The sequence below is a fragment of the Cyanistes caeruleus genome, chromosome 2 (genome assembly GCF_971803275.1).
Source record: "Cyanistes caeruleus chromosome 2, bCyaCae1.hap1.1, whole genome shotgun sequence".
NCBI classification, from domain to species: Eukaryota; Metazoa; Chordata; class Aves; order Passeriformes; family Paridae; genus Cyanistes; species Cyanistes caeruleus.
The window spans coordinates 111,283,056-111,296,436 of NC_141702.1; the positions used below are offsets into that span (position 1 = coordinate 111,283,056).

The following is a 13,381-nucleotide window of genomic DNA, read 5'->3' on the forward strand; positions in this document are numbered from 1 at the left end:
GAGTGAAATGAAAGGCATAGAGTGAAATTAGATTATAAATATGATGGAAAAATTTAGATGTGTCAATCCACATGGGAATCTCAGAGCTTTCAGTTTGCAGGCACTTGCCTTCTTGTACTTATTTTTTGTTTGTTTTTTAAAGACCTCTGTGGCCTGACCATTTGCTTTTCTTGCTCAGCAGAGGCTGCCTGCAGCTCTCAGGCTGTTTTGACAGTAGAGATAATGATGCTGTCCAAATGCATAACAAAAAGAAAGAATTTTGAAGGTTTTCTATAAAGCAGCTCTCTCCCTCAATATTTTTCCTTTCCTCCTTGCTAAGTAAAGATATATTGAGTCTGCACTCCATTGTGAAATTTACTGTATTCCAAATCAAGATCCATTGTGTCTCCTTCCAAACTGGGTTTTATCCTTTCCTACTAAAAGGATATCTGTGATTTGGCAGCATGGCACACATTATAATAAAAGAAAAAAAAATCTGATGGGTGAATTAGGGGTGACTTGATATATTTTTAGCCTTGTCCCTGCCACAGTATGGCTGGAATTTGGTGATGTGGATGGGAAGCATGTGGGAACCCGTGGGCACTCACATGTTGCACAGTGCGTGTACGAGCGCGCGTGTATGCCCTACCCACCAACACAGTACGTAAAAAGTCACGTTTCAACTTTGTTAAAGCACTCATTTCCAAGGCACTGATGTCCAAAGTATTGGTAGGATAGTGGAGATGAGAGGGGGAAAAAAAAAATCTCTTTAAACAGCTTGTGAAATGTAATGTTTGAAACGGTTCTTTGAGAACGTGCAGATTATGGCTTGTGTAGTGACTCTTCCCAGCTCTCTGGGAAATGAGCTGTTGACATTCTTTTGGGTCATCATCCGAGATAGGAGGGCAACCACAAGGATTTAGCAGATAAATTCATCCAAAAAGACCTTTATCCATTTCATTGCAACTTGGAAACGTTCATGTCGAATAGCAGCATTAATGTAGCCCTTTTAGCCCTTCAAAGTGAGCCTTATGTTTAAAAAAAATAATAAAAAAAAATGACCAGAGTAATAACTTCTATAGGTCTTCTAAGAGGTAATTCATTATTTACATAATTCTGGAGCATAAACCCATCTTCCCTTCAAGAGGCTCTGAAATAGAATTGAGGCTCTTATACAGAGTCTCTTTTGAATTCTAATCAACTGGATCTGTCTCAAATTCATTTCTAGTTTATTGTAAACAGTGGAATTTAAATTAATTTCTTCTTATCTTGTCTTTTGAAGAAAACTAGGAGCATGTTTAAAAGGTTTTATTTTTAAGTGTAGCTCAGACTTTATTTTATTTGGCTATTTTGGGGGGCTTTGGGGGTTTTTTAACTTTATAAACCAGGTGTCAGGCAGAATGGGCTTTGACAGCCAGATGACAATTATGCATTAGCATAGGTGATTATGAAATAAATAGGAAAAAAAATTACTTTTTTTTTTTTTTTTACTTGAACTCAAATGATACTATGAATGCAAGGCAAGGTTCCCACAATGCACTGTGAAAACCTAGGCTAACAACCACCCCGCTGCGTTGAAAACCCCAAAAAAAGACAAAAGCACAATGAAATAGAAAGCTTACCACCGGTAGCTTTCAAAACGACAAACTAGGCAAACTATACATCTCCACCACTCCAATTTTGTCAGAATGCTAATGAGCTTGCTCTGATCTTTACTCGGCTTCCCGTGTTTTCTACATCTTCAAGGACCACATGGCGCTAGCAAAATAAAGACAACTAAATGAGAATTTCGAATGCTTTTTGTGTTGGGACCTGGTGCCTTTCAGTTGACGCACTCGTTGAATATTCTCAACTTAAAAGCGTACAACAGGGGGCTGGGTATGAACTTTTTAGCAGGGGGAAATTTGTACAAAAGTAAATGAGTGTGATGAGGAAAATATGAGAAAAATTTCTGATTAATTTCCACTCTATAATATCAATGACACCTTCAGCCCCTCTCATACTCCTCTAACAAGAGATGCTGATAAAAGATGAATGATTCTGTGTTGTTCGCAGTGAATGTTTAGTGGTTTTTTAATAGCGGCATTCTACATAAAAGACACCAGGAAGTACTCCGCATTAGCAGTTGAGATCACTAGTTAATAGGATGATGTCTTTTAGCTTTTGTCACAAGATTATTAGAAAGGATGGGTTTCTGTTCTCATCCCGACATACTTTAGAGTGCTTGTTGAGCACAAGTGCTAAAATACAGGTTTCTCGGTATTGTTTCGCATGCAAAGTAAAAGCTCTTTAAATGCAACACCTTTTACTTTTTTTTTTTACCAGGTGATTTTTGTCATTGATCTCTTATTTGCCCCCTTTAGCTGTATTAATCACTTGGAGTGGTCTGCTTCTCAATGGGGGCTTGATGATGTATATGTGTATAGATTCACTATCAAAAAATAAATCCCTTATATGCTCTGCCCCTTCACAACCCTGATTATCGAGCTGTATTTACCAGCCTGTATTATACCATCTTGAATGCTCCTTACTGGAGTCGCCCAGTCTGCAAGAGAAATCCGCACTAGAGTAGGGAGGGGTGAGCTAGGAGGAGGCATCCTATTCCCTAAGCCAAATTTCATCTTTCAAAAACAATTGAATTCACAGTTCTCTTTGGAATTCCCAGAAGTAAATGCAGATTTGTATTCACCAGTGTCAGGGCTTGGGGAGGAAAATGATGAATGTTCAGTTTTGCCTGAGAGATGAATTTAAAAATTGGTTTTGTTGCCTCTTCAAGCTTGCAAGCAGACAGTATGAAAAATATCTGTGCATGTACAAAAGGAGGAAAAAAAAAAATCATGGTCCTTTCATACATTTCATATCTTGCCTAAATGAGGAAGAATGAATCAGTAACACCATAAGTTTTATAGCAGTTTGTCAGCCTTGCTCTCCTGCACTGCCGTTGTGCGTGGGTCAGCAAGATTAATCTCAGGTGAACCGAGAACTTGCCAAACCACGAGAGTTGATAATGAGTTGACCAACCATGTTGTGAAAGAGAAAGGTGCACATCCCAAAGCAGAGCAGGAGGAAGGACAGTATAATTACAGCCTTCCTGGCAAGACAGAAAATGTAAAAGTATCACTGAAAGCAACACTTTTGATGCTTTTTACATTTAGCATAAGCAAGTGAAAGCAGTTCAGAGAAGTTCTAGATACGTGAATGCTACATATGTGGTACTGGTTTGGGTCCCTGCAGGTGCTGGTTTGTAACCTTCTCTATTGGAAATACCTAACAACTAGGAGACTGGAAGGATATTACTGATAGCAGTTTGTGTTGGGTGGAAGGAAAGGTTTCTGACTTAAGCAAAAGATTTTTACTCTAACATGATAACAGTTCACAAAACTATGCCTTGGTAGTTACTGCTTGTTTTGAAAGCAAAGCGATACTCCAAAGCATTTGTTGAGATGTGTCTCTCTCCATTGTGTAGAAATGTTAACTTGCTGCCAGGGTTGTGGTAATGGGAGTTTTGACAACTACCAAAACCCCGGGTGAAAGAAGTGCAATGACACTATGGCTGAGGTCTCGTTCACAATATGGTAACTGTGCCTCTCTGTTGCATCCAAGTGTGACTTGGCTGACCTGGGGCCTGCAGAGCTCTCTGGAGATGTCTGCTGAGACACACAGTGCAAAGTCATTCATCAGAGTTTGTTAATGCAAATAAACTGGTTCACCAGTGAGCTTATTTTCTGACAGGAGTCTTCAGGGCCCAGATCACAACACATAGACAAATTTCTGCCCAAGTATGCATTTTGTATTTGCCATAATCATGCATTTTATGAGTGATTGAGAACATCTTGAGTTCTTGGGGTTTTTCATCCTCTCTCCAGTTTCCCTTCTGTCATGTTGCCTCCACAGTCTCTGACTGGCAAACTCCTTCCAATATCCATCTGTCCCTTTCCATTAACAGTTCCTGCAAAACGGATTTGCCTTTGGTAAAGAAAGACTGTCTGGCCATGCTTTTCCAATTACCCAGTGTTTCTACAGCTGAGAAGCTTCCACAAAACAAACCTCAGAGTTTGTCTCTAGTTCACCACATCTCTTCAGTCTTAGGTCTGTGCATTGGTAGGCAAAAGTTCACAGGAGGTGACCTTTCCAAGACCAAACGTGGGCAGCATGCGTGTTCAGCCTTCCCAGGCCAAATTCATTAAATCATTAAAGCGGCTCAGCAGCAGCAGTGACCATATTTGTTTTTTTCTCCAAGTAACACAGAGTCCCATTGGCTGGAGGGACTGAGTGATAAGTCAGCCTCCTCTCCATGCACTTCCCTGGCTTTTGTAGCCTCATCATTGCCTTCAAAGAACCTGTCAACAGGTTGAAGCCAGCTTGGAGAGTCCAAGTAGAGCATTGCCTGCATAGCAGGAGACTACTCTGGGAGAGCCTTAGGCACTGTGAATAGGCTTGCAAGCCTTCCAAAAGTCTTACAAGACCCAACAGACACTTGCTTCTTTTAACTGATTTCCATCTTTCTTTGTGGTGTTGCAGTATAAATGCTCTTTCATGTGGTAGGCATAGTGTTTGGCTTTCTGCCTGGAGTTAGCTTTCTCTACAATCAGTGTCTGCTGCAAAGTGAAGGCGAGGAGAAAGGCCCTTCGGTCACCCTGAGGCTCCTGGCCCACAGTGCCACTGCAGAGACCACTGTTGTTTTTTCTTGGGTTTCTCCCATATACCACCAAAAACACCTTTTCTATCAAAACTGGAAGCTGAGGGGCCTTGGGACACCTCAACCTAGCTGAACTCACCCAGCTAGCCCTGGGAAGGTTTGGATCCCAGAAGTACAAACCTGCCAACTCCCAGTAAGAGTACACATTTTCATTAATACAGATACAAGGTCACATTCGTTGCTTTCATCATCTCACTTCAGGCAGTTGCTTGGGTTAAATTTAGCCCTGTCCATCAAAGAAGTAACTTTATAATGTCCACTACCCATTTCCAGCTCCAGGAGAATCTGTTCTGAAGGAAGTAAAGCAACATTTGGTAAAAATGGAATAATATGCTACCTAGTAGAGCATACTCCAGTGACTTTTAGGTAAACAGCCTCTCACTTCTGTATCTTACCCAGCTATCACTTGCCATATGAACAGGTAGTAAACTGTTCTAAGGTGTAGTTATGAGGTGTAGAGAAATTACTATCAGTCATGACAAAGCATTCAACTCTACTTGTAAATCTGCAAGTGAAATAATTCATCTGCCATACCATCATCCCTCTCATGCTGGATTTCCAAGCATAACCTACCCTTTTTTCCATCATTTCCAAAGTCTGAGTGTATCAGTTAATAGTGCATGTTTTCCTGTGCTTAAATTTCTTAGGAAATTGTGCTATGGGAGAAAATTTGGGTACATAGAGTAGCAGAGGGTGATAAAGCACAAGTGTTGGTTTTACTCAGTGCTAGGATTCAACGCAGGCAATTGTCCTTGAGGCATCACTTTCTTACAGGAATCCCCAGGTATTCCAGTTGAATCTCACCTTTTGTTGCCTGAATTCTGGGGCACAAAGTTTCTTGGTCTGGATTGATGGTCTGATATTTAAAATATATTCATAATCTTTATCCAGTCCAGGCATTCTGTTTTGGTTGGTTTTCTGTTCTTTTCTACTGGCTGCTGTGATGACTCGTCATGTAGAGAAAATCAGTGGTCTTTCAGGTTTTATCTTTCACAATTTGTCTTTTTGTGGAAGTTTCACATGTGATAATTTCAGGCTACCCAGATTGCAGGCCACAAATGTTTGTCTTCCTATGAGTCAGTCCCACTGCAGGTAAATAAATCCTCACACGTGCCGAGATGTGGTCAGAACCCTGACCTTCTGTTTACACAGCTCTTAAAATTTTAAATAGCCTCTCTGATTTTTTTTTAGGTTTCAGAAACGAAAGAAATTATAAGTTTCCTGCTTGATATTAAACTAATTTGATGTGTGCTTGTGATAAAGGCATTTCCTTTGTGGCAGCTCCATTTCATTAGGGTTACAGTACTTTTGGGGGCTGAAATAGAGTCAGACAATGTGCTGCAATGTAACTCTGCCTGGCAGATTCTTGGCAGTCGATTCCTACCTTTATGAGACTCCATTGTGTGGACATCAATGTCTCCTTCTCAACTGCTCTCAGACAGCAAGTTAGTGGCCATGAATTTGCCTTTCTAATGTTCTTAGGCGTTTTCCTATCCAGCTCGAACTCAAAAACTTGCACGAGGGTTTCATCTGCTAGCTACCACTTCTGCAATGGCATCTAAATAACAGTTCCACCTGCTTATCTGTTGCTGGCTCTTCTTGTTCATTTGCAGTGGTTTTTAATAACTGAGGAGGTCTTCCTGCTCTGAAAGAAGAAAATACTCTGGGAGAAAGCTGGGTATGGTAATCTCAAATGGGAGGCCTGAAGCTCGAGTTGGAGCAGTCCATCCATTCATGCTGTAAGGGTTCTGTTTTGACACTGATTCCTTGGAAAAAATACTTTATCCAAAATCTGAAGTTTTCCACCAAAGGTAGCCCTCTGAAAGCAGAGGAGGGTGATTTTTCAAAAAAAAATTTCAAAAAAATTTACCTGAATTTCACTCAGTGAAAAACTGTAGACCACTGGTCATTTAAAATTTTTCACTGTAGCTTTCAGTTGTGTCAGAGGCATTTTGCAGTAGGTCTCATGTAACTCTACTGTACAAAAAGTATCTGTTGTAAATATAGGCTTTTCTGCTTAAGTATTTGTAAAATTCAGTAGCTCATATGAAAAACAAGAGCTCATCTGTACATAAGCTGTTCACAGTGAGCAAGATGAGAAAACTATTAAAATCAGTGGGAAGTCTGCTGCTGACTTGGAAGCGTTTGAGACCTTCCACCAGCCTTTGTTAGCAATGTGAGGTTGGTCAGCTAAAACACCCAGCACTGTTTCTCATCCCTTGCCGTGTTCCCTTTCAGTAAAACTGTAATGGCCACAGCAGATCAGCTCCACAGTCTGGTCCAGAACACTCCACTGTAGTGGGACAGGTGTGAGTTGAACCTAGGCAGGGGAAAGAATCTATGCAAGGGCCAGTCACAGGCTAACCTGGCCCCAGGGAACATTTAATTTAACCTCTAAAAATTAAAGGTTAGCTTCTGTCCTAAAGCAGGAGGATCCAGTTCCTACCTCCCATGGGTTTTTGTTTGTTTATTTGAATATTTATTGCTGCAGCTTTGCCTTTCCATATTCAACACTCAACCTGGTTTTAATTCTTGCTGAGCTCTTAGTTTCAACATTGCCTCGTGGCGACGAGTTCTACCGGTAAATGATGAGGCTTTGAGGAAGGATCATTCTTTTTATCGGTTTTAAACACACCACCTTCAATTTCAGTGAATTTCCCCAGGTTCTTACGAGACAAGATGAGACACATCCTAGAACTATTCTTTATTTGCCATTCATGTTCTCCTTCAGGTAAACAAGCCGATCTCTGAATCAAGTCCACTTGCTCCTAATACACAAACTTGTAAAAACTCGTCCCTATGATTGGGTGAATGCAACTTTTTTTTTTTTAAGCAGACAAATAAAGACTGGGGTATGTTTTCAAAAGACCTTCCTGTTAAATTTGTGGAATTCACTGGCATTTGAACGGCTCTCAGTAGTCACCAAGCTTCTGTCAACTACAAAATAGCCCAGAAAGAGGAGCAGAGCGAAGTCGGCCAGTTTTTGTTGTTATTTGCCCCGCTCCAGTTCCCATGCACTGGCATTCTCCTGCTGGCCTCTTCACCCAAGTGTGTTGAGTGAAGAAAGCTTCTTCTATTCTGTTTTAAAACTGTGTGTAAACATCAGCAAATGGATGAAGAATGGGCTCTGTCTTAAGTAGGTTGTTTTTCATGTAGTTCTGTTGAGGTAAATGGGGAGACATGGGAAGGTTTCTGTGTTTAACCATGACACCATGGCACACACACTACACACAGTGCAAATAAAATTTAAAAACAATTACTACTTAAGACGGCATACAGAGTGATTTCTGTAAACCTGTTATTTCTTGCCAGACTGAATGGGCTGGTTTGGGATGCTGATATAAAGCCTTTATTATTTATCCTCTACAGGTTGTAATTCATTTTTGCACAACAGCTAAATACATTTACATTTAAGGATTTTAAAAAATATTAATCTATTGTCTTATCATGACAGATTTACGATGGTATAAAGTGTAGAGGAGTTACTGTATTCATCCATTTACACTGTAAACTAATCTTGTCCCTGCATGTTGTTGCTTTTTCTTCCTTTTAAGTGGTATTCTCAGTGTTTTGTAGCACTTACTTCTCTGTTTTCTTAGCAATGTACAGGTTTACTATGTTAATCCATATTGGGTTTACCTAATGTCTAGCTGCCCAAACGGCTTAAAAATAATGGGTCTAATGGTACATACATACACTGGTAGCTGGCTGAGTTTGAAAGTACTTTCCATAGGAAAAGAAAAAAAAATTCTTTCAGATTGAATCAGAAGAGACATTTGTCAAGATGCTTCTTATTTAAATAATTTAAGATATAATTAGCTGACAGTGTAAACAAAAATCCATTTGTAAATCCAGAAGAATATGAAGGAACATGTGTTTGTAAAAGACTGTCAGGAAGCTGTACTACATTAAAATAAGCTAGTTGCTTATATTGTTCTGAGAAAATGGTAATGTGTTTGTTACCACGTGTTTCTTGAGTATTGTAGAAGAAAATTGACTCAAGTTGATTTCAAATAACAATCAGAAATATGTGTGATGAGCCACAGGAGAAAGGAAAAGTATTTGGGGTTGTGGTTTGTTGGTTGTTTTTTTTCTTGGCTATCACTAAAATTCTCACTATCAGTACTTTGGCTATCACTAAAATTTGTTCCAGTAAGGAACAAAATTACCAAACTTTACGCTGCAGCCTTTACTGAATCCTGAGCAGGAGCTATTACAGCTTGGAATCGCAACTCAGAAGCCAGTAGGAGCTTCTCATATCTGAGGGCAGAATTTAATGTCTTGTGCTATTTGAGGCTTGGTGTTGGGCTCATTCCTAATCATTGAGGAGGGTTCTGGTAGATGTCAAGTGAAGAGAAGAATAGAGCACGCATCCTTCACCACTCAAGCCAGACAATGAAATTAGAAAATGGCACTGGGAGTTGATGTGAGAGAATTCCCTTGGATTCCTAGAGGAAGAATAAAACAAGAATGAATTAATTAAAAAAAAAAAAAAAAAAAAAAAGTAGAAAAGAAAAGAGTCGGGGTGGGGGGAGACAGAAAGGAAGAGAGGAAAAAGAAAATAAATGAGAGAAACCCTGCCAGAAGCCTCCTCAGGTTAAAGTCCGACATTAAAAACTGTATTGACTTTTCACATAAAGGCGCGTGTACTCACTGTTTCATCTGAGTTTCTGGTGCTGCATTTTTCAAATCTCTTACCGAGCAGTTTGCATGCATATGATGTTTGCAGCACTGCCCGCTCTTATTTGAAGACTGTTTTCAGAAGTCATTATTGAACTATAGGATAAAAAGGTATAAGCATAATTACGTGTTAAAGAGAATAAATATGTTCTGCTAGATAGTTAACCAGATGAGGTTAAACAAGATAAGATGAATTCTGGTCTTTTTAGAAAACTGGCAGTCTTCATTTTAAGCTACAATGTAAAGTGCTTTATCCTGAGATTAGGTATTGTGGCAGAAGCTAAAACTGCCTTTTTCCCCTAACCATGCCAGAATACAACCTCCTTTTCTTTCTGCGCTAACAAGACTGCTTTACCACCACAGCCCACTCTAAGTAATTAAATCAATCCTTTGTACTTACCGTATTCTCCTCTAGTGACGGTACTAGATCTGATTATATGCTTCATGCATATTCAAAGTACAGCACTGACAGCTCTTTAATGAGCTCTTACTTAATCAGTACGAACAATGTTCATCTTGTTCTTTTTTTCCTCATACATTAGAGCTAGGAACAGTTGGGGAAAAAATGAAACATCCAGCATTCATTTGAAAAATATATTGTACTTTGAAAAGTGTCTAAGCTGGAGAAGTTGCATTCTGCCCTTTAAAAGTCTGATGGACAAATTGGATTACTAGTATTGGATTAAATAACAAATGGTTAGAGGAGAAATGAGAAAAGCTCGCTGTGATCACAGGCTTTAATATTTTTTGTTACTTATAAAGCTGAAGGGGTCTTTAACCAGTTATTAAAGTCAGGATTAATTTGTAATGGTCCAACTTACTAGCTTTAAAAGGGTTTTGTTGTTGTTGTTTATCAAAAACAATAGTGTAATGCATGTATTATGGAAAAAATTTAAGTTTAAGATCTGTGGGCTATTTATAGATTTTCAGCATCTTGTACTGGCTTAGATAAGGGGTTTGCATGTGTGGGATCGATTTGTTCTCAAGCATGGGGTTTTTTGCTTCATTTAAATAATCTGTACAGTTTGTTGTGGGTTTTTTCCCCAAGAACAACACAGATACTTTCCCAATTTAAATTTTCAAGCACTTGTAGCAAGTCAATTAAATACTTGTTTTACACTTGGAAAGTGGAAACAACAGCCACCCCAGCAGCAGCTTGGGTTTTACAGAGTGAAACCATATTGAAGAAAGGCTTTTTCTAAATTTTTTTTTAGAAATTGTAAATGTGGGTTTAGCTTGCAGTGTTGCTGCAGTAAGAGCACTCACTTTTTCTTTTTTGAAAGTGTTTCATGTGCATCCTTTCACCAAGTAGAAAAATGAAGTAATGCTCTAATGCTAGTGTATTTGCCGAAGAGTTTTTTTAAATTTCTTATATATGGGAGTTCATCTTTATTTTGCTTACTTGAAAGAATTTGTTTCAGCTCTGTGCACAAGAATTTAAAAGCTGACAGTCAACAAATAAAATATCAGCATTGACTACTATTAATATTGCACACATGTGTCATTTCACTGATCAAAAAGGCTTTCGCTGGGGTAAAATTGGCCTTTTTCCAAATTGCAAGCTTTTTCTCAGCTTTTTCTTTTTTGCTCTTTCTTCTTTTGTTGCTGCCCGGGGATTTGTGCCTATCGCAGCCGATATCACATGACCGGTGTCAGGGCATCACATGGGTCCAAAGCGAATACAAAAACAGATTTAAAATTCTGTAAAAACAATCAAGACTTTGTTAATTCACTTTTAAACCAGCCCATTCTATGGATATTGCATGTGCTTTGGTGTCAGCACAGATATATTAAAATAGGCACCTGTGCAGATCTGACATGACAGCTCCAAGCTTTACCCAGATCTTTTCTCATTACATGTTGCAACTAACTGTGTTTAGGAGGAATGCATTAATAGAAAGAAGATTATGTCTTAAGTTTATGTTCTTAACCTGAAATTGCGTGGTACGAAAGTCAACGAAGTCAGATCCACCATTGAGCCAAACACTTTGGAGACATTTATCTCTCCCATTTCTTTTTCAAGGCTTGCAAAATTAAATGCAGCAAGGGCTTGTATTTATAATCTTTCAGCCAGACATCCCAGCCCACCCCAAAACTAAGAAATTGATTGAAATATTACTGTAGTCACAGATGTTTTGCCACATTGCTAGGAAAAAAAATCTCATGCATTACAGAATAGACTGGTCATTTTGCAAGGGTGAAAAAAAAAGGAAAAAAATCCCCTTCTTCTTGATGACTCCCCTAAATAAGTTTCAACTATTTGGTGCATTTCAGCGAAAGGTTGGTAATACTGATTATTATCTGCTTCTAAATGCAGACCCTGTTAGGTGGACCAGTATAGCAGCAAGGCCTTTGATCTGTAACTTACCAAAAATACCAAAGTGTACTGAACTGCTGAGTTTTGTTGTAAATGCCGTGGTGTGGTATTTTACACACAAAACCTGAAGTGGAGATACCGGGGGGAGAGCATTTCTACACGTCAGATTTCTTCCTTCATTGCTCCATTGCCCCAGGAGCTGGGCCCTGCTGCTTTTGTGTGGAAAAGCACTGTGGGTCCATCCACACTTTGGGATGCTCTGCCCTTTCTGTCTCACTGTTGTGTCTCTTCTAGAAAATTGTGGCCCTAAAAGCACCGTTCTGGGAAATTTCATTGACCAGGCACTTTTCCCAGGTAGATAAGTGGATGTGGGTGGATGTCTCCTATCAGAAAGGAGAGCATGCCAAATGTAACCTTTTCCTACTGTGTGGGTCCACCAGTTCCACCCCAAGCTGACCCACTTCCCTATTCATCCTCTTTTCCTGCCCTTGTGTGGATGCCTCATGGCCACTGCAGAGGGGATCAAAAGAGTTTGAAAAGGTTGATAAATGAAAAGAGAGAAGGCTGGAAGGCTTCCCTTGCAGGCAGGAGGCTCACAGCCTGGTGAGAATGCGATTCTCCACCTACGTCTGGGCTTGCACACTATTGTGGCATTGGAGTGTGAACATGCACGTGGTGAAACACTCCCATCCAGAAACTCAATGCTTTGATTTAGGGCAAAATGATATTTTTCAGGTGTCTTTCCAGCTCCAGGTGCTGCAAAAGGCTTCTCTGCAACTAGGGACCCTATGGTTTAAGTTAGTAAGATAGCATCCCCAAGTGTGCAGCACTTCGCATCAGAGATTTCAAACCCCTTTTACAAACACCTCTTAATTAATTGATTAACTCTCAGCACCCTTGCAGGATCAGTACAGGTGTTTATTACCATATTGCACACAAGGTGCTTAAACTCAGACGTCTACCCACACTCTCCCAATGAAGCACTATCAAAGCTAGGAAACAAACTCACATGACCAACCTCATGCTCCTTTGCTTCTATTCCAAGTTTATTCCTAGATTCATTTTAACCCCGTGGAATGTGCGAGTTCCATAATTCAGTGAGGACCATGTAGGCCTTGCTCTTCACCTCAGCTTGAGGGATGCGAATGGCAGGTTTCCAGAGCAGCACAGCCTCCACAAAGGACTTTCTCCAAGTCACTGAGCTCAGAGAGGGTGAAATTTGACTCAGCAGTCCTGCAACGTGGAAAGGACAGCCAGGAGCCTTCTGGAAACTCATCTGCTTTTTGCTCATGGTACAGGGGTGGTGACACAGAGTCTTAGAGAGTCTGGTGGAGCTTAGCACTGCCTGCAGGTGGATATGAAGAGTCCTGATGCTGATCCTGCCTGGGATGGATGGGGGCTAGGGAAAGGGGTACTACTCCATGCATACACATATGGCACTCTTGGGTACCTGGACCCAAGATTTTTTGTATTTGTGCAGCTGCTCCCTTTGGTTGCATGTTGAGGAGAGGAGCAGCTCTTTCCAGCTCATCTGGAAGAGTGGCCATGAAGACAGAAGCTGAGCAGGTGCCCACACTTTACCAAGAGTTCAGGATTAGCATCTCCTCTGCAGCTACTTTGATCCCTGCCACATCATCCTGACTGTGCTGGGTTTGCATGGGTGGAGTGGATCTTGCCTACAGGGATTGTTTTTGTGTTTGGTGATG

The 13,381-nt window shown here is 40.2% G+C and overlaps 1 protein-coding gene across 31 annotated transcripts in view; it reads left to right on the forward strand.

The window, feature by feature from the left end:
- EHBP1 (EH domain binding protein 1) overlaps positions 1–13,381 on the forward strand; it is a 207,745-nt gene that overhangs the window by 184,049 nt on the left and 10,315 nt on the right. The gene's annotated exons all lie outside the window — the stretch shown is intronic.